Source organism: Falco cherrug, chromosome 14 (genome assembly GCF_023634085.1).
Source record: "Falco cherrug isolate bFalChe1 chromosome 14, bFalChe1.pri, whole genome shotgun sequence".
NCBI classification, from domain to species: domain Eukaryota; kingdom Metazoa; phylum Chordata; class Aves; order Falconiformes; family Falconidae; genus Falco; species Falco cherrug.
In genome coordinates this window covers 18,130,887-18,152,227 of record NC_073710.1, presented here as the reverse complement: position 1 = coordinate 18,152,227, position 21,341 = coordinate 18,130,887, and positions in this window count along the sequence as shown.

Below are 21,341 nucleotides of genomic sequence, written 5' to 3'. Positions count from 1 at the left end.
TAGTATGAGAGTGGGGTGGGGGGTTAATAACGTGTACCGTGCAGCGCTGTGGGATGCAAGGTTTTCTGTGCAAGTCTGTCCTCTGCCTATAGACGCAGAAGATGCTGTACTTGTATCTAAACTGGGAAAAATGCAGCAAGACATGTAGTTACTTGTTGCCTTCAAACAGCTGTTCTGAAGCAGCACATCTCTCTTTTTGCTACCGAGAGACATCGCACTCTGTGAGGGCAACCTCGATTAGAAGCAGCTTGTTGCAACGGCCCAGGAAGAAGTCTGCATCGGATCAAAAACTCCCTCTCCACCTTTGGAGAAGAAGGTTCTCCCTCTCTTTTTCAAGGTAACCGTCTCTGAACTGTCACTTTGTGCTCCCACCTCCATTTTGGATAAAACTGTTCCCCCACAGTGAGATGCCGAGCCCCGCAGGTGAACAGCCAGGGAAGAGGGACTCATCAAACCCAGCAGCTGCGAGTGACTTTCTTCCTGCAACAACAATTTTGCTGCTGATAGGGGGCATTGATTTTCAATGGATTCACTACCCTCAACCTGTTTGGGAGTGGGGAGCTGGAATTTCTCAGTCTAGCTACACGGCCAGAGGTTTGACATTGCTCTGCACTGAAAGAAGGGGCAGGGAATGTTATGTAAGAAAAAACTGCTGGAGAAAGCAAAGCCAAGGAGAAATTCTAAACATGTTTGCCTTGGGGTTGCGTGTTCAAGCTGGGCACCACGATCGGTCGCCCCGCAGACCCAGATGGCACCGAAACTGTGGGCGAGAGCTGCTGGCTTCACTCATGGCCAGGGGGTGGGAGCCAGGCTGGCACATCTGCAAATGGTGCTGCATGAGAGGCAGCCTGGCAAGCCCTGCTCTGCTGAATCGGTGGCTTTCCAGCTCACTCCCATCCTCCGCAAGGGCACCTACTGCTTGGCAAAGCTGGGATGCAGCTGCTTTTTGCAGTCATGTCTCTGTCTCTTGGCCACCGCTCCCCCAGAGCCACGGCAGACCCTGCTTCTTCAGTCCTTTGAGCCCATAAACGCCGCTGGCTCAAAGGCAAGAGCGCCAAGAAGTAATTTTCAACCCAGCACAGCTGCACTCTTTGCCTACACGACACATTTTGGAGGAGCAAGAAGCAGGGTGTACTCCCAAAATATCATATCGTGCAATTATTTTTTTTTTCCTTGTAACCCTTTCTTCCAACAGTTTAGATATTTCCAGTTGGGCAATTGGAAAAAAGCTTTCCCCAGAGCGATAGTGGGAGCTGCCTGCCACCGCCTGCCACCCCCTGCCCCCGGTGCTGGGCACAGCAGAGCCAAGCTGTGCCGCAGGTCACACCGGGGCTCAGTGGGAATTAAACTCAGGGGACCCCATCTCCCCTCCCTTGCTTTAACCACTGCGGGAGCTGAAATTTGAAATCTGTGCCATGCACTTTGAAAATGTGAGGGATTAATTTAGTCCCTCAAAATATTCCTGCCTTCCAAAGTACACAGAGCGAGCACGGCTCTCATTTAGTGCTCATGCTCTGTGAAGAGGTTTTGATGCTCGCTGCGGGGAAGCAGGGATTGTTTTTATTCAGAGCAAGCAAGAAAGGCGCATCTGATGTAAAGGCGATAAAAGATGCGATGAAGATGTAGTGCTGGGGAGGGAGGGGGATAGAGAGACGCTCGTGGCGTGGCTTTCAATTAGGTACCCTATTTTGTTCACAGGGATGGGGAGATATTTTAATCCAAACTGTTCTGTAGGCAGATGGTGATTGCACAGGACCAATGCCCTCTGCAAGGAAGCTCATATCTCCACACGAAAACGAAAGAAAGGTACTTTCAAACAGACAGTTAAATAATGAAAGCAGCCACACATGCCTATTAACGGCTGACGGACCCCATCGCACCCACTTTGCTGACAGATAGCTTCTCTTTCAACTTTGTTTCACAATACGGGAGATGTTCATCGTGTGTGTGGCTCAGCTGTTCTCCCAGACTCCTATTACATTAGCAAGACCTGGATCCAAGGCTTGTTTGCCATTAGCAGGTAGTGTTCAGAGATTTAGAGTGGATTTGGCCTAGAGGGTGGCATTTAAGAGTTTGTGCCTAGAGACTTGTTGGAAATCCTAATAACATGTTCTCTTGTACTTTCTGAGTTGCTGAAGACAGTTCTTGAGATCTGCAAATATATTCCTTAAGTGCTTCTATTCACGGCTTCTTTAATACAGTATTTCTTTGGATTAAATATCCACCATGGGAAGTCCACGGACACTGTGGCTGAATGGTTCCTTAGGATACTCTGTGGGCTTTTTCACTTACACAGCTTTGGCAGTGCATCTCCTTCTGGATCACAGAGGTCTAATAAGGCAATTTACCCCCACCAGATGCAATGGGGAAAGGCTTGGAGATGAGGAGCTGTTAAAAGTAGCTGTTTGGGCACCGTTCAGAGCTCCAGCCCGCCAGGGGAGAAGGTCAGGCAGCTGCTGGAAGGAGCTGGGAGGGCTGGTGGGGTGACAGGCACCAGAAAGTGGCCGTTCACCAAAACCAAGCCCCAGCTCACCGCTGCACCCAGCGCCATGCCAGGGTCAGGGTAGCCCTGTCTGCCTGATGCTGTCTGAGATTTCTTTCTTTTTCTGGAGGAAAAGCTGTACCTTGAAGGAGGTCACTTCAGCTCTGCCTTTAGTCCTTCTTGGGTGATGGGAACTGTCCAACTGTGTTATGCAAGAATATAGAAATGCCAAGTAGCTCATAACCTCAAATGATGAAAAGCAACTGAAAATGCATACAAGTCCCAGAATTTGCAAGTGTTGTCCAAAGTGAAGCGGCAGGTATGTTGTACAATCCTCTGTGCTTCATCACAAGATAAACTGTAGCACTAATTCACCCTGTGAATTTAACTTGTCCTTAATTTCTCTTTGCTTCAGGTTCCTGGCTGTAAAAGGTTATACATTAGGAAATGTAATCACAAGGATAACTCATGAAATTCATGATTTAAGGGAGGTCAGGGATCTTCCATCTCCGAGAGGCTCAGGAGCAGTCTAACGAAGAAGATTTTTGGCATCACTGATCCTGCCCTGGTGCACGGGGGTGGAGAAGTCATGTTCTTGAATTCTCTTTCTACCCTCTTTTCTCTTGGTGGCCAACCATGCTCCAGCCTGAGAGGGGACTTCCCAGGAATAGGTAATAGGTATTTAAAGAGCACCAGGAGATCCTCAGCGAAGACAGTACACCCCAGGAACTGTTACATTTGTTCTCATCCAGTTCTTGAATTTGACCTAGCACACGTCACTGGAGCTTGTTGTTTCCTTGCAAACAGCAGAGGACAAGGCAGAGTGGCAGCAGGCGGGTGAGCAGAGCTGGGTCAGCTGAGAGGCAAACGCTCCCCCGGCAGAGCCCGCTGCTTCTCATACTGGCATTAGCTCCGCTGCAACACCGCACTCCAAGGATGGGATTCACCTTGCCTAACTTTACATGCCTACAGTGATTTTTCTCTTCCCAAACTTGCTCAGATGAATTATACCTTAGAAGAAAATCCTTCTCCCTGCTTACCGTGGAGGCAGTACAGCCAACGGCCCCGCGGCAGAGCTCTGGAAGACACACTCACTCCGCCGGGATGAGCCCCTGCTGCCCAGTTCTGCCTGCCAACACCCTGCCCATACTGTAAGTGCCACCGATTAAAATTAGGTTTCCACAAGGCACAGCCTCGTGGCAAAAGCATCTAGTTTCAAGGATGCACAAATCACTTTGGAGCAGCAGAACCCATAAAACTAGTTACCAGCGTCACGCTGTCTTGAAATCGAGCCCTGGCATGAATTTTCTGATGCCTAAGGAGAGCTAAACTAACGCTGCAATGGTTTTGCCAGCAAGCTTGTATAAAACCTGCAGAAATTAAATATCTTTAAGGCCATCCCCCCAAGCCAAATTTGCCTGAAGTCAGCCCCTAGGTTCAAAACGTGCACAAGGACATGAAGCACAGTGGTGTTGGTTTGATTTCTGGTAAAACCGAAATGAAATGAGATTCTGACTCTGCTGAAATCGATCATGCCTCCGTGCCCAGGAGTTTCCTCAGAGCAAACCTGAAATGACTGCTTTCCACAACAAGGGGACATTGCCAGCTGAGCTCTTTGAAAATGCAAACACTTCTCCATCATGCTTTATTTTCCCATTATCCTGAGTGCTCATAAACCTATTTCCTTAATTTTAATAAGATTTTGCAGACTTTGGTATAAATACCTTTTATCCATCACCATATTGGAAGAAAGAGAAACAATAATAACTTAATTATCTCTTATGCAGAAACTAATTATAATTCTCTGGATTCATAATCAATACTTTAAAGCTGTTCTATCTCAGAAAACAGTTTGTCAATATTTTATATACTGTTAATAATTCATGGGTTTACTACATAATCAAACAGGAATCTGACTGCAGAAAGCCTCAGCACAGGAGGAAACAGCCCAGGAAAAAATGAAGTGGAAGAATGCAAAACGTCAGGGTACAGAGTGAGGGGGAGACTGACAGCTGCTCCCACACACATCACACCACCAGCCTGCTCCTCACCTCTGTTCGGCAAGGGTAAGGCTGTGCTCGTAAGACAGAAGAGCTGGTTAGTGGAAACAAATACGCCAAAAATCCACATTGAAAGAATCAGTTAGAAGGCAGACTGACATTTTTCAAGCATGATGTTGAAATTCAGTATTTCCACTGGCAGCGTGCATTTGGGAGTGGAGGAGGGAAGGGATGAGGACTGCCCCTTTTGAGAGGCAACCGGCATTCTACTGGCTCAGCCGTATCATCAGCTCTGTCCTAAAAATACAGAGACATAAATCACAGTCTCGTTTCTTAATACCCTTCCTGCCTTAAGTCAAACACTTGCCCTTTGTTACGGCAGCGCTGCAAGTGTTGACTCCATTGTCCATATGCCTGAACCCAAAGTCACCCAGGATGACGCACTCCGTGAGTAGCCCCTGCAGTGATTGTCCCAGGAGATACAAAAACTGCCTAAAACCAATGGGACACATGGAAGCACCACCTCTATGACATGAAAAAATAAAGTGAAAGATGATTTATGATGATCTAATTGGCATTTGAAAGAGCTCATCGCCAACTTTTGAAGGGGACAGAACCCAAGGGAAATGCAGGGAAAGAGTGCTCCTCAGGTCAGCCTGACATTTGCTGTCCCACGCGTGGGCAAACACATTCTCTGAAAATAAGACGTTACAGTCATGAGGACTTGGAAGCAAAATGGGGAATCTGCTGGCTGTGATCCTGAGCAATTAGGGACAGCTGCCTCTGCTAAGTGTGCAAGCACATGTGTTGTAGGAGAACGCAGAGCCCACAGCAGAGATGCAGTTCTTCTGGACCCTGCACAGAGATGTGATAAAAGATGACTTCTTCCTCCAAAAGGATAGAGTCTGAGCAGGTGCAGCAGTGAAATCAAGGCTCAGCATCGCTTCCTGACCAAAGAGAAACCCAGCAGTGAAGCAGCAAATGCTCTCATTGGCAGAGGGAGAGTGTGACTGTCATCTTCTAAGTGCTGCTGCAGTGTCTTGCACGCAAAACCATCCTCTGTGTCAGTTTGTTTTATTTTATTGAGTGCAAAAGGGGTGTGTTGGTGTTGTGTAGCAAGATTTTGGTAGCAGGAGGGCTACAGAGGTGGTTTCTGTGAGAAGCTGCCAGAAGCTTCCCCCATGTCCGATGGAGCCAATGCCAGCTCGCTCCAACATGGGCCTGCTGCTGGCCAAGGCCGAGCCCATCAGCGACGGTGGTAGCACCTCTGGGACAGCGTATTTAGGGAGGGGGAAGAAAGACCTGTGCAGGAGCAATTGCAGCCAGGAGACAGAAGTGAGGATGTGTGAGAGCATCCAGGCCAGGGCAGGAGGGGCTCCAGGCGCCCAGAGATTCTGTGGCAGCCCCTGGTGAAGCCCACAGTGAGGCAGGCTGTGCCCCCAGCCCATGAAGCCCGGGGAGGGTCCCACACCAGAGCAGGGGGATGCCCGGAGGAGGCTGTGAGCCGTGGGCAGCCCGTGCTGGAGCAGCTCCTGGCAGGACCGGTGGCCCCATGGGGAGAGGAGCCCGGGCTGGGGCAGGGCTGCTGGAAGGGCTGGGGACTCTGCGGGGACCCAGGCTGGAGCCGGCCGTGCCTGAAGGACGGCACCCGTGGGGGGACCCACGCTGGGGCAGCGTGAAGGGCTGCAGCCCCTGGGAAGGGCTCACGTTGGAGAAGGTCATGGAGGACTGTCTCCGTGGGACGGACCCCACGCTGGGGCAGGGGCAGAGTGTGAGGAGGAAGGAGCGGCAGAGACAGCGTGTGATGAACTGACCACAGCCCCGTCCCCCTGCATCGCTGGCAGGGACAAGGAGACAAAATTGGGAGTGAAGTTGAGCCTGGGAAGAAGACAGGGGTGGAGGGAAGGTGTTTTAACATTTAGTTTTTACTTCTCATTATCCTACTCTGATTCAATTGGTAATAAATTAAGCTAATTTCCCTAAGTTAAGTCTGTTTTTCCTGTGACAGTAATCGGTGAGCGATCTCACGGTCCTCATCTCAAACCAGGAGCCTTTCCTTGTATTTTCTCTCCCTTGTCCAGCTGAGGAGGGCAGTGAAAGAGTGGCTCGGTGGGCACATGGCATCCAGCCAGGGTCAACCCACCACAGCGGGAGTGCTCTCTATTTTTTCTATTTCTCAGCATTTGTATTGCACTTCATTAGGAGCAGGTTTGGTATGTCTGTAGTACAGTCCTGGACAGAGCATTTCTCACTGCACACTTGTCTTTTCTTTTTTTATTATTACGTTATGCTTTTTATATCATTATCAACTTTTTATAAGTGTCTATAAAACAGGTGCAGAATAGTAAAAGTCTTCAGAGTAAGTAAATGGACATTGTGCTAAATGAGTTATGTATTTGATGCTATTATCTCTAAATCAGCATAGATTATTCAGGCTAGGGGCTTTTAGAATCGTAAGTGGCTGAGATCATTTCTCAGTTCATCATCCTATTACCTATAATGAGAAAATACTTCTTCATATGAAGATTACTCTTTCAAAAGTTCCCTTGTGAACAATTCCCCAGGCACTAACAATATTTATTAACTCTTTTCTTTCTGCATGGAAGGGACCGAGAGAAACTCAAAGTCCTCAAGGATTCAGCAACTCTGAATTTGCTATCACTCTCCTGGGACCCCTTTGGCTCTGCGCTCCCATCTCATCTCTAACAGCATTTTCTTAGTTTCCACCTCTGCAGCTGCTTTTCTGCAGTATGTAAATTCAGCTGCTGGTGCTGAACCTGGAATGTGATAAAGCCTTTTAAAACTTCATTTCTTTATTTCTGAGTGGCTCTGTTTATGCTGGTTTTAAGTTTCCATTTCATCATGCGTAAGTTTTACTGTTTCTCCAGCCAATGATTTCTACTTGCAAGCTTGACAAAATGACAGGTCCCCTTCCCTGCCCGAAGTGGGGAAGGGATACCCGTGATGAAGCTTCCCTGCCATTCCTTTACTTTTTCGCAGGGTCACTGACTCGTTTCCTTATTGTATGAGTAGAATCACCGGTTTTATTTATCAGGCTGCACATTTCTAAGAACCCATTTAATGCACAGTTTCATGAGACAGTTTTCATGGAATATAAACTTAATATTTTAGTTCTTGAGTAAAGTATTCCTTTTACCTTCCACTGAGTAATACACAGATCTGTGAAAAAATACCTTCTTTTTCTGCTGGGCAAAGTGAGATTTCAATATACCACACAATAAACTGATCCCATCTGCTGCTCCTGCTGGGTTTGGCCCCATTGTATTTGCAAAGTTTAGATCTGTGATTAAAGAGCTGATTAGGTGTTAAAAGCTTCCACACAGTCCTCCTGTATGACCCTTGCAACCCCACTTTACATCAGCTTCTGCTAACTGCATTATATAATTCCCCATAATGTCCATTTACTTGGATAGGAAAAGTCAAACCAGCTACAATAAGTCAATGTCTGGCTTAACTACGAGCGACTGGGCATCGCAGAGGTTTCACAAAATCTGATGTGCTTTAAGTATAGTCTTCATCACCTTTTCTTATTTCTTGCAAAAATTACCATGCTTAGGTTTGCCAAATTAGTGCTGTATTTTCATTTGTGTAAAACCATACTTCTGTAAATCACACGTATAATATTTTTTCTTTTTACAGCAGAGGATGAAGCAAATGCAAATGTGGTTTTTTTTACTCTAGGTTAACTGGTATGCTTTGCACGTTATACGAAGAACAACTGCTACTACCAGCTTGTGCCCTGCTTTGCTATTGTTTTCTTATTCTCTTTTCATTAAAAACTACCTGTGCTGGTCTAATTATTTATTGTAATTTGTGTGGTGGGGAGGTTTTTTTCAGAGATCTACATCTGCAAATAGCACATGATGTTTGCGAATGTTTTATTTCAGAATTGTTTGAACAGCTTTACGGGCAAACGCCAGCCTGGTTGTTGACAAGCAGCTCTTTTGTGGCAGTTTATGACAGACTTTTTTTTTTTATCATCACAAAAGTTGAAAGAGGCTTTTGTTAACACCATGTCACACCAGAAGCCTGATGTTTACTTGCTATAATCATTTACTTGTATAAAACTCGGGTAGCAAGAATTTACAAAAACAAGGAAGGCTGAAACCTAGTGTGAAGGGTGAATTATTTTACAATTGCCTCCTGTGTGATCTCTATGCTTTCATCGGCAGTATTTCATATTGGCTGCTGGTAGAGACACCACACTGGATTAGAAGGACCCCACATCCAAACCAGTAAGACAGGCAACATGAGCCACATTCATAAAAAATAGATACTGGCTATTTGTCCAGTCTTTCACCATGAGATAATTTTTCATTATTTTCTACGTGTAGCTCCATAATTACAGCTCGAGTACACTCTAAAATGTCAACATTTAGAAGAACGTGACTGGAACTATCAGTGTCTCCCAGAAGATCTGTCCTCCCAGAGTTTTGCACACACACGTGTGTGATGATGAGAGGTTCACGCATTATGAAATATAGTTTTTAAATTAAATGGGGGGGTGGGGGTTAACATCTGTTTTACCTCATGCTGTCTTGTTGCATGGAGTCTCTGAAATCCTGCTTTAATACTACCCCTTTTTCCTTTGCTTAGGCAGGGACGGATAAAGCAACAGAGCCACACATCTCAGCTTCCTTGACACAGGGTCAGAGCTCAAGCCATGCTCATGATATCATAAATGCTGTTGCTATTATTAACCACTGTGGGGGCAGAAAACAACAACCCTGGCTTTGTAATAGTCAGAACAGCTAATGAAGTAATGCTGTGCTATGATGCTATGCTCATTTAAATAGCCTGTGGCATGGACCTCAGGCCTCATGGCTTTAAGCAGCTGAAAGACCTTGGTAAGTCCCACAGCTGCTGTGCTTTTGACCAAACTGCTCTTCTTTCCACGGTTTTTTAAAACCTGGTTTGGTGTTGAGCTTTGCTCTAATGAAGTGCAGTTGCAGTGCAGAGGGCAGCAGGTCAGAGGCATGGGATGTCTGGGGGAAAATGTGGAGCCAGGTAAGATCCAGGACAAACCCTGGAGCTATGCTCAGCACCGACCTGGTCTTGGCAGGATGTGCCTGACCAGTTAATTCACCAGCTGGAGGTTCTAGAGGGGCTCGGGGAGAGTGCCACATCAGACCTGAAACAAATTGTGCCATTGCATAAAGAGTATTTCAGTGAGTACAGTATATTGAATAGGATACCAGAGATTGGCTTTTTTCATCTTTATTAAAAAAGCAACTTCTAAATAGTAAAAGTCCATTTTTTTTTTCACTGTACAGGTATATTAGATGACAGTTGTCATAGAAGAGACCACTGGGTGGGACTGAAAAGAATATAGTGTTGTTACATCCCTTCAAAGGATCCTTTGAAACACATTAACCTAGTCCTGAGATTATTTTTTTTCTGAAACACATTAGTGTTGGTTTCTGAATTTAATGTGATATATAAATCAGCCAACTTCAGCTGCATTTGAAAACCAGCACTACTTCACTTTTCCTGTGTCTTGAAGCCTCCCCATAAAGCACGCTAATTTTTCTTAAAATTAAAAAAAGCGCCTATCAGTTTTCCAGAAGAAATGTATTTTATAATTTCAGAATGTCTTGTTTAATGATCATTATCTAGCCATTTAAAATAAAGTCTCTCATGAAAGATGTCTTAATCCTAAAGAAGATTTTATATTGATTTTTCCATTTTTCATTGTTTAAGATTCAGTTCAAGAAAAGCAAAGACTGCTTTTCAGTACAGACAGGCTCCCAACATGTGCTGCCAAAGTCTGTACTTGTCATTCTTTCGGTGGGAATAGCTGTTTCAGAAATTTTTATATATTATCAAAATTACGTTCCAAAATGAGCTGCAGTATCTATAAAAAAAAGTGGATAATATTATTTCAGAAAAACTAATTGGAAACTTGTTTTTTGCTAAAGTAGTTATTATTTCCATTATGACAAGCTGGAAGCAGATGAAATTCACCTTTATCTTCCCCAGCCTGGTGTCTCACACTACTTATTCAAACTGAAATTAAAACCTGACAAAATCCCAGTACAGCATTTCACACCAGTTAAAGATTATTCTTCTGGAAAAGAACTTTTGTTCAACAATTTCATTATGTTGTTACAAACGTATTTGTTATAAAAGGATGATACATAAAAGCTATCTGTTCTGGCACATCTCCCCCCACACCCAATTAAAAAAAAAAAAAAAAAAAAAAAGCTTACGATTGGACTGTTCCTAGGAAACTAAAGTTTTAAGAAAAAATGACCATGACTTCATACAATGGAGAGGATGTGCACAAAGAAAACTGCCACAGGAAAACAGATGCTCTGCAAGCTTCCAGCACCAACTGGACCAGCACCAGCGCTGTGCAAGGGCATAGTCTGGCCAGTACATGCAAGAGAAGAGCAGCAGAAAATAAGGTGGAAAACTCTGGTTGCTTTATGCTTCCTTTATCCTGCCATGCCAACCTGTAGCTCTGTGCCCAGGGAAAACCGGAGCATCCTCCTTAGATTTGCACAGGGGAAGGAAGGGGGTGAATGTTGAGTCTGTACTTTGCATGGTTAAAGCCAGCACAAAATAGCATCTGGTTGTAATTATGTGCTGAGGGCTATGCACACAGGTGTTACCCTTGAGTGAATTTAAGGCTTTGAGTCCCGTCCCCCTGTGAAAAGTGACCAGCCTTAGGCCAACACAAAGCAAAGCGAATTGGTGGAGCATGCAGCACCACAGTGGTGGTGGGCAAGCGTTGCTTGCATATGGAAGCAATGGGGTGAAAAATTGTTTCCTGCTCTAATAACCAAAAAATATTAAGAAGGATAGATTCACAGGGGTGTGGGCTACTTTTCATATTTAGGAGAAATTTCGCAGAACTGTCAAATGATAATTGCATAAGGAAAGAGTGGTTAATAATTTTTCCTCTTAATTCAAATGCACAAAAGTTAATTGCAGTTTTGCAGTCTGAGATATACAAATTAGGAGAGTTTAATCCTGCTAATCCTCACTTTAAGTTGCAGGGCATTGAATACAAATATGATCATCTCACAAAGGGACAATCCTGCCTCCACTGAAGCCAGGAGGAGCTTTGCCATTGACTTCAGAAGGAGCTGGGTTGGCTCCCAGGTGCCTGCGCTAGCTGCGCATGTGTTTCTCTCAGAATATGGGCCAAAAATTCCTCAGAGATTCTGAAAAACTCTGGAAAACTTCCCCAGCCCCACTACTCAATTCATGTAGCTATTTTTGGCTACCCACATGCCTTGCGGGAGAGGTTGAGTTTTCTGTGGTTTTCCATTTCCCACTTCATTGTCTGACTGATTAAATAACCGATGCCAAAAATATCGAAAAAATCAAGGGCTGTAATGCAAACTGTGCCATCTCACATTCAACAGCCTGCAACCGTCTGTCAGCCTCACCAAACTCTCCTCCCTTCCCAGTATGCTGTTACCACCACTTGTTGTCTTACACATCTCATTTGAGACCACGTAAGATTTTAGCCCCCTCCTCCTGTGGGTAAACCTGGGGAGAGCAGAAGAAAGGCAAGCAAATTTGCTGCCAGAGGCTGTATATTCTGCTTTGATGTAGGTAACAATTCCGCTGTTGGCTTCAGTGTAGGATGAGGCTACACATTTGCAGCAGAGGAAGGCTGCAGTTTGGACCTCTGCCTCTGAGCTAGTACGTGCTTTGGGACTAACTGTTATCGCTGAACACCTCTAAAATGATGATGCAGCTATTTATCCACCTTTGTAAAGTATCTGCATACCTGTGTAGCTGAGGAGGGTAATTTAAGGTTGATCAAGTGAGCAGGACTTAATCTCTTATGGGGCGATATATCTGAGCCAACCAGCTTGCCATCATTTAATTTGAATTCATGTGTGCAAATGACATGAGATAAATAGCACAAAGATCAGTCCAATCAGAAATGGGTATTGCTTGAAAATATCCATTTGGCTTGAAATATTGCAAGAAAATCAATCCAGGATCACTACAGAACTGAATAAGACCATAAGTCACCAAATACATCTGATGCGAGCCAAACCTCCTCATCTTGAGTTCAGTTATCACTGACATTTCAGCTATTATTCATCAATTTAGAAGGGAAAGCTGAACCTAGATCATTTGCAGAACCTGTATGGTATTTCCAAACACTTCTGCCTTCCTGCTAATGATTATTACATGCTGCTCTAATTAAACAGTTTCATTTACATCTCCCATCATGAGAGGATACGAGTACCAGCGCAGATTTCTCTCTCTGGATAGCTTCCCTCAGTCACTGCTCATAGCTGTGAGGCTACAGCAGTATTTTCTCCTTAGACCTTCAAAAATGCAGAAGCACAGAGATGCTCTGTGATTTCAAATGAAATAATTTTGATGTCATAAGAAATGTCATTAAAAACCACTGCAGTCTTTTAATAAGCTCATTCTTGGGAGAATGGATTTTCAGCCTCTTCGCATCAGCGCTCAGCAGAGTAACTACAGTGAAGCTTTGTGCCAGTGTCCCTGTTACAAAATCCGTTTCTCAAGGGTTTATAATTACAACATGCCTATAAAAATTTACTTTAGTCTGAAGCCAAGGATATAGTTTCTCAGATGGGGAGGAAATATTGCTGGCTGAACTTGGTTTAAATCAATTCTGAGTTTCAAGAATCCAAAAATAATAAGGTTTGTGGGTTTTATATGCTTTTTCTGTGGTTCTATAACTCAGAAAGAAATCACTTTGTAGAATAAAGTGTCATGTTTGTTTACAAAGCAAAGCGGGAGAAAAAATAGCACAGATAAAAGTTCAGGCTTTTTATAGTGGCTACTGAAAATTCTAAGAAAATAATTTTCTCAAAGAATTTCCCTACAGTGTCCTCACACACAAGCCATGCCCAGAATAGATATGATAACACATATTGCAGGAACTCAGCAGGGCTGTGGTGCATATACTTGAACTAGAGAGCTCTTTTTAAGGAGCTGGAGAAATAAGGGATAGTATTTCCTACATCAGATTTTGTTCATTGAGGCTGCTTCAATGAGGACTGGTCTGCTCCGTTCCCTTAGCCAGGACAGGAGAGGAGTCATCGATGGGCAAAGATGCAAAGAGCCACATTGCTGAGACACCCTGCCACTGTGCTCACATGTATTTACATTAGGTGGCCGGTCACAGGACAGAGATGCGTTCAGTCAAAGCTAAAAAAAAAAAAAAAAAAAAAAAAAAAAGTTTAAGTGCAACAGGCTTTTTTCCTCTTTTCCTCATTTCCCCATTATGGCAGTGAGAAGGAAGACGGAATGTGCCCTTATAGGGGTTGCTAATAAAAACATCAATAACTGGACCGCACACAAGTGAGAGTTCCCATTTATATTGGCATTGCCAAATGTCTTGCAATATTTAGCCTTCGGCTTTTATCAATAAAAAATATAATGCTGCTGCTAAACTGAAATATTGATGACACAAGCAAAGCTTCGCAAATACAGACAGAAAAAAAAAAAAAAGACAGAAAAAGAGCCCTATAAATCTTAGTGCAATATTTTTAATTTCATTTGGAATTCATAATCAAGTCAATTTTATCCAATTAAGCATTATTCAGTCTGTCTTTGTCAGCTCTTCCCTATTAGAAAAAGTGTTCTGCTTCTCAATATTCTACTTCTGTATCAAATTGACAGGGTCATTTTTCACATGGCAAGCTGGGATTAAGGTGATACTAAACCACTTTGCATACAACAACCAAAAGCCTGCTGCAACAAAAAACGAGCCGTTTTCTTCTGTCGGTGTCATTGAGCATGCCCTCCGTAGCTGTTCTGGTGGGTTCCTGAATATCTATGGTTTGGCTAGCCCCACGGGATCCTGATATGGTACTGCAGGTCTGGAAATTGTGTTTGGACCCATAATCGTAACGCTCTTCTCTTTCCCATTAGCAACTTTCAGCGGTAACCTTAGGGCCCACTGACGGGCAGCACAGGTGTACCCCAAAGTCTTGCAAAAATACAAATTTGCCACAGGTGAGCTTTCTCCTTCCATTTTTAGGGAAGGGAGGGAAGTGTTTTTAATTACTTCAGTTAAATTATTAATTTTATGCCTAGCACTATGACTTCCCTAAAGTCAACCTCCATTAGGAGAATTACTTCTTTTTAAGTGTGCTATTTCCACCTTGCCATATATTGGGTATTTCACTCTCACAAAATGATTGAATAAATGATTTTTTAAAAAAAGCCTTATCAAGGAACATGGTTATAAATGCATTTTGTTCTTCCTCCAACTTCAAGCTTTTAGTATTACCGATTCAGATCCCATATGTAAAGAAATATATTGAGTATGTGCGTGGGTATAAGAGGAGGTATGTGTATTTTCCACAACTGGCTGAAATCCAAATGTATTCCTAAATCCTAAAGAAATTCTGCCCATGAGTCATCCTGGTAGTGCAGTGTAGGAGTGTGTAACTGTGTGGGAAAAGGTGGGCTCTAGTGAAAGCATACAGCACTATGCAGAGGGACTTGGTAATAAACTTGATTATTGATGGTTTACACCAATCTAATGGTTGTCCAGGACTTTATAAAACTTCGTTTCTATAGCAGTCCTGAAAATCCTAGAGGAGACGTTGAACACAAGACAGATGTTTGGGTAATAGTCTCAGCTTTCTGGTTTTGTACCATGTTTGGTTCCCTAACTAGCCCTGCAATTCAGTTCAGTCGTGGCTCTAGGAAGAGGTGTTCTCTGGTGCTAAAAGCCATTCGAGAGTAGAATTTACTCTAAATTTGGACTGAAACCATCAGGGCTTAACCACACAACCATGGTTTCTACAGCCACGCAGGAAAAAAGACACAGGAATAACATCACAAAACTTATCACTCAGTATAGTCCCATGGCATGATGCATTCCATATACCATGTAACGTCACTGTTTGACTATCACCTTTTTTCATTCTTTTGTTTTTAAATGTCATGGAACACTAAGCAGTCTGATTTTTCTGAACTAGCTTTTAAAAACATATTTTTCTCCCATAATAGGAAACTCCTCATGATGACTTCTGTGCTTCCTTTCTTCAGTTTAGCTGGCAAAAACAAAACAGGTATCTACCTATATTAAAACAGTCCTATGCAATGGCCCATTGCAGGAGAATTCAGGAAGAAAAATAAAATTAAAAAAAAAACCAACTTGTGAGAAGGGTAGCCAGATAACAGATACACTTCCCAGATGATGAAAAGTAAGATTCTTACTGGCTTTTTTCCCAGGGCAGCCCTAAGTCAGTAGCTTTACCCATTGTTTTACATTATTACTCTGTTGCTTTTACCCTCCTTTTAGACCCTGCAGTTTCTTAGCCAGTATTGCAAAAGGTCAGGGAGGTTCATCAGTTCATCTCTTCTCTGTTGTACAAGACTTTCAGACAGGGATTTTTTTCCTTTCTCATCGTCATGTAGCTTTGTAATGAAATGCTAACTTGAAACCCATAAATCCAGTTACTTTCAAATAAGTTTCAGATAGGCATCATGACTTTAAGGGACATATTAAAAAAGAAGTAGGGTTGGGTTTTTTTTTCTTGGTTTGTCCAGGAGCACCAAGGACTCATAAAACTTTCTGTTAAATATCAGCCTCACTTTTCACAATATTGCAGTGATGAAGAACTAGCTCAAAATTGATTTATCGATCCCTAAAAAGACAGAAATATAAGGTTATTAAAGTTAATGCTTCAATATGTGAAAAATCTATTTTTTGAGGTTGTTAACATTCATGTGTTGGTTAACAGTGGCTGTAAAAAGGAAGAAGCAGATACCTCCCTTCTGAAACAACTGCTCATGGACAAGAATTCCACACTATGCATTTTCTAGTAAGTATCCACATCTAGGCTGGAGTCACTGAGAAGCATCAGCTGATGTTTAGTTCCTTCAAAAATGAAACCACATTCCAAACAGCTTTTCCAACTTTGGTGTCTATAGCCATACCAGGTATGTGTCTGAATTACTTGGCTAATTCTTTTTCCTATGTAGTTACTTGGAGGAAGAAGAAGTGAATGTTCACTGTGTTTTACAATCAGCCATGAGTCAAAGTATGGATTTAAGGACTGTTGGGTGTGCAGCTAAATACACATGCAGAGAAAAGTGTTTCACCTCACAGATGTAAACAAAATACTTTTTCAGTCAGAGAAAGCAAGGTCCTTGTGGTCCTTCATTTTGAATCCATTAGTTTTCAATCATTTATTCACATGTAGAGTTTCTGTCACAGTGGGTTTGCATTTGTCACATCACCTCAATTTTTCTAATGAGTTGCTAATGAGAGGTCAATTACTTATGGAAATTCGAAAAACATTCATTGAGGAACTGTACTGAGGTAAAGTGTGCTACCTTGTAATGTTATGATATAAATCATTACAGCTTTAATGAATTTTTTACTTTTTTTTCACATTACAGCTTATTTCCCACTCTGTAAAATGGCCTCAAGATGATTTTGAAATGAACATGAGCAACTTCTCTAAAACTGTTATTGTGTTGTATTTAAGGTAATTGCAGAATACCTCAGTTTTTGCTTTTGTCATTAGAAGTTTGCTCATGCATCGACATCTTGCTGTGAAATGTTTAGCTGATTAGAACAGAGGTGTTAGGAATACCAGATTTGCCATGCTGAATCCAAGCACTAATCTGCCATCTACCCCGGCTCTGTTTCCAGCAGTCACCTTTCATTTGGCACTCTGCAGGGGAAATGGACATCCTGTAAAGCACCTGGCCAGCTGGATTGTATCCAAACTGGTGCTTGAAAGGGTCCTCCTGACCCCGCTATCAGGTAACCAGCACAAGCAACACTGCAAGAAAACAGCCAGAGCCTGCAGCTCCTGACCCCCAACATTGGTGAAGAATACCCCCATCTTTTTATTGAAAGACCTTCAGGAACTGGCGGCGGGTAAGGAGTTTAAATGTTCATTTCACAATTCACCTTCTTCCTGGGCACACAGTTTGCTCTTTTTAAAGGTCTTGAATGAATGGTATAGAAATAGAGGGTAAGAGGCAAAAAAGAATTCAAGGAACCAAGATGGATAGCGGGTTAGTTGCAGTATCATGCAATTAAATTTTGAGACCAGGGATATAATTCACTGCTGAAATTCAGCTTAGCACTGTCATAAGTTATTATTTCAGAGCAGAAGCCAAAATGGCCAGAGAGGGGAAAGTGTACAAGCAGAAGTATAATTGGACTTCAGTATTTCATATTGGTACCCTGAGACTTCCACTGTTAAGCACAGTTTCAGGGTAATGCTGCAGTGAACAAAGGTAAGATCTCCCATATTCAGACCATGAGATTATTCCATTTCCCCTGAAGGCACTGTAAATCAAAAGCAAAAGACACCCTGTTATGTGCTCCAAGACAGTTTTGTTGGCCTTTTGCCCAAACACATTCTGAACACACGTGTTTTTTCTGTGAGCCTAATTCACTTCAGCTTTAATGTCTCAAACACAAATTTAAATTGAGGGGAGTGAAGGAAAGAAAAAAAAAAATCAGACCTTGAAACCAAGCAGCTATCCACAGAGAAGGAATGTGGCAGCTGGCTAAATAAAAAAATTAATGCATCATCACATGGATGTGATTTTCTCGGTTTCTAAAGAATTACAAACTCTATGTCCCTTTGAAGCAGGCCCAGCCTGGATTTAGGTGAAAACCTTGCAGTTATTTGACTTAGCTGTGTTCAGAGCCCACCGTTTTGGTTTGAAGAAATCCATTGTGAATATTAAGGGGCAAATCAGTTGGTCCAAAGTACAATTCTGCCACTTACTCGTAATACTACCTTGGGTAGCACTCACAGTTAGGTCTCTAATTCCCCCTCCCTTACTTTCTCCTTGGAAAGATCAACATGTTAACAACAACAAGGTGTCTGACTACTAATCAAAAGCAATATAATACTGCACAGATCAGCTCCATGATGGAATAAAGAAGAAACAACCATGAATCTAAGTACCTTCTTCTGATATCATAGCCTTTACATTGTTTTCTGAAGCATTTTTGTCAGTCAGTGATGAAAGGCTGAGAACAAAGTCAGTAAAATTTCCTTTTACTGCTTAAAAATTCTCAGCTGGTTTGCTATATCAAAATGCTGTCTCTTTAAACAAATCACACTGTTAAAAATGCCAAGTTATAATTCAGCAACTAACTCAGAAAATGACAATTTAATCAATCAGAACCAACCCTCCTGAAAAAGAAAAAAAAAAAAAGAAAAAGAAAAAGAAAAAAAATCTTCAAGCTTTCATGCAGTGTGAGTGGTTGGAACTATAAAAAGGTTCAATCACTGTAGAACAAGCCTGCAGCATCAATGTTTATTAAAGTCAGGGGAGCCATTTATTGACCTGGGAAACAGCAAAGCACCAGCAGCACTGCTGGATTGCATTTTTATAGTTAACAAACGGAAGGTGATATTTTCCTTTTCTCTTTTAATTGTGATTCTATCAAATCCAAAAAGTTAAAAGCCTCTCAGATTTTAAAGGAAAGCAAAGAGAAAGACACTCCACACTGTTCTTCAGTCATTCTCTCTGCCTCCCACCACTGGGATATATCAAATCATTGCCACACAGGATCAAATTTTTAGCCTTACCCACATGCCAGCAGAATGACAGACTGGTGTGTGTGTCCCCCACCACCACTTTAGGTGATGGCTGAAGATAGGGAGCTACCATTATGAAGCTGGTTCTTTCTGTAATCAAAAAGGAATTACTGTATTTATTCACATAAAGGTCACCCTGCCATCAGGACAGCCAAAAGCACTCAGAATGAATTGTCTTCTCCCAAACTGACAACAGGCACTTTCTCCAAAGACACATCCTGGTTGTTCCGGAGATTTTGTCACTTTATTTTGCTACAAGCACATTTTTAAGGCGCACCGTTTCACACCACATAAATCGTGAACCACATAAGGCTATTAAGAGGAAAACACCAGTAACATGAATTGTGCTTATGGATCTGTATTATCCAAATTACAGGAGTTTCCTTCTTCTTCATTCTTTCCATATCATCCCCATCTACAGGAAACCTTGGGGTCAACGAAGGAACATGAGGCAGGGATTTAAAACACTCTGCATGTGCCAGCTGCCATCTATACCAGAGCCCATGCCAGGAAACGGGACTTCAAAATCGGATGAGTCAGTGCAGTCTGAGCTGACATGTTGCACGTTGAAGCCAAGAGTTGTAGCTAAACCGTATCCTTTGTGGATTAAGCACAAAGCAGGCTGAGCAACACACGCAGGCCAGTGGGTTATACATGCATGCATCAAAGGGTAATGTATATTGTAACAAATCCCCAGTCACCTAGGACCTCAGCAGTTGTCAATACACTGCATGCATTAGCAGCTCAGAGCTTGGTGGGAGCAAGAGAGATAAAAACCGAGTTCTCCACTTCAAAACAGTGCCTCTCTACCACTTGGAGAATTTCACACCATTTCTGTACGGAGCACAGGGTATAAAAATGCCTTTCTGATCCCACCCAGTCCCACACAGCACTTCACACCTTCCTTTCAGGTTTGCAAACAGACCTCCGGCAGCTCTACTTCTCTTTTTCTTTTCCTTGTTCATAGAGAAAAACACATAATATCCTTACTTAAAACATAGTGGAGGAGTTTGACACAAATTAATGACTCACCTGTCATACTGTAAGAAATTTGGTATTTGCAGGGGGGAAAAAAAGGCTTCAAGTATTCTGAGAGTTGTAAAAGGCTGCTTCAGAATTCAAAGACAGCTCATAAAAAATCAAGTCAATGGATAGGCTGGTGTAAGGTTTGAGACACCCGTTTTGCACTAAAATTACAATACTGTGAGAATATGAATAAATAAAAGGTTACAGAAAAAGTAACCCACAAGTTCCCTCAAATTAGATCCCATTGGTATGAAATTAGTTCACAGCTGTCACTTGTGTTGCTCCAAGAGAGATTACTTCTTAAATAATGTTAATGACAACTTTGATTTGACTTCTGTAATTACTAGAGGGAGAAGGGACTGAATTTCCTAGGAAGAAAAATCTTTTATCTGCTTGTTTAATGTACAATCTTTGATGAGATGGAGCTCTTTTCCCCTGAGTTATTTCCCTAAGCATTTTTGTTTTGAAAAAGAAATGGATTTCCAGGTTGAAAGCAGAGCTGTGATGCAGCTGTCAGAGATGTGGGAGAGGTGTCTAATTGTCATTTACAATGACCCTCAATTCTTCTCTAAACAGAGCATCTCTCCTACATCATCTCCTCACCCTTGCTCTGCCTCACCAGCAGGCATATTTACAGGGCCGGGTTCTTCTCTGAGTTACCTTTACCACCACCAGTAAATCATAAAAATTTCTCCTATAATCAATGGAGTGTCTTCAGATTTACCAGACAGTATAATCTGGTCCACAAGACAGCTGATTGTTATCTATAACCTCCCCATCCAATTCAAGTGATGGGAGATGTAATCCAAAAATTTCCTTCAGACTTTTTTACTGCCAAAATAGATCAAATTCTGTGGCAGCCTTTTTACAATCTCCACTTTTCTAAATAAACACCACACAGCCTGTACTGCCTTTACTGCAAAATACTTCTCCCTGCCCGTATTGAGATGGGTTGTTAGCTGATGCGCTACACGCAAGAGAAACAGTGGCAGCATCTCCATGCAAGCCCATGGTGCGGCACCAAGACACGAGGTGCAGTGGGGCTCTGGCTGTGGAACCCCCAGCTCCTGCTCACCAGGGAGTGCTAGGAATAATCCTCATGGTCAGAGGAGTTGAAAACCCCTTGCACTGCCCCCCTCCCAGTTAAGACACTGCACAGCATTGTAGATTGTTATTCAGCTCCCAGAAGACTAAAGAGCTGGTGGTATCAGGCGCCTTCCCATTAAAGGTATCGGGCAACCAATGCATGCAGTGGCTTCACCCCAAAAAGGC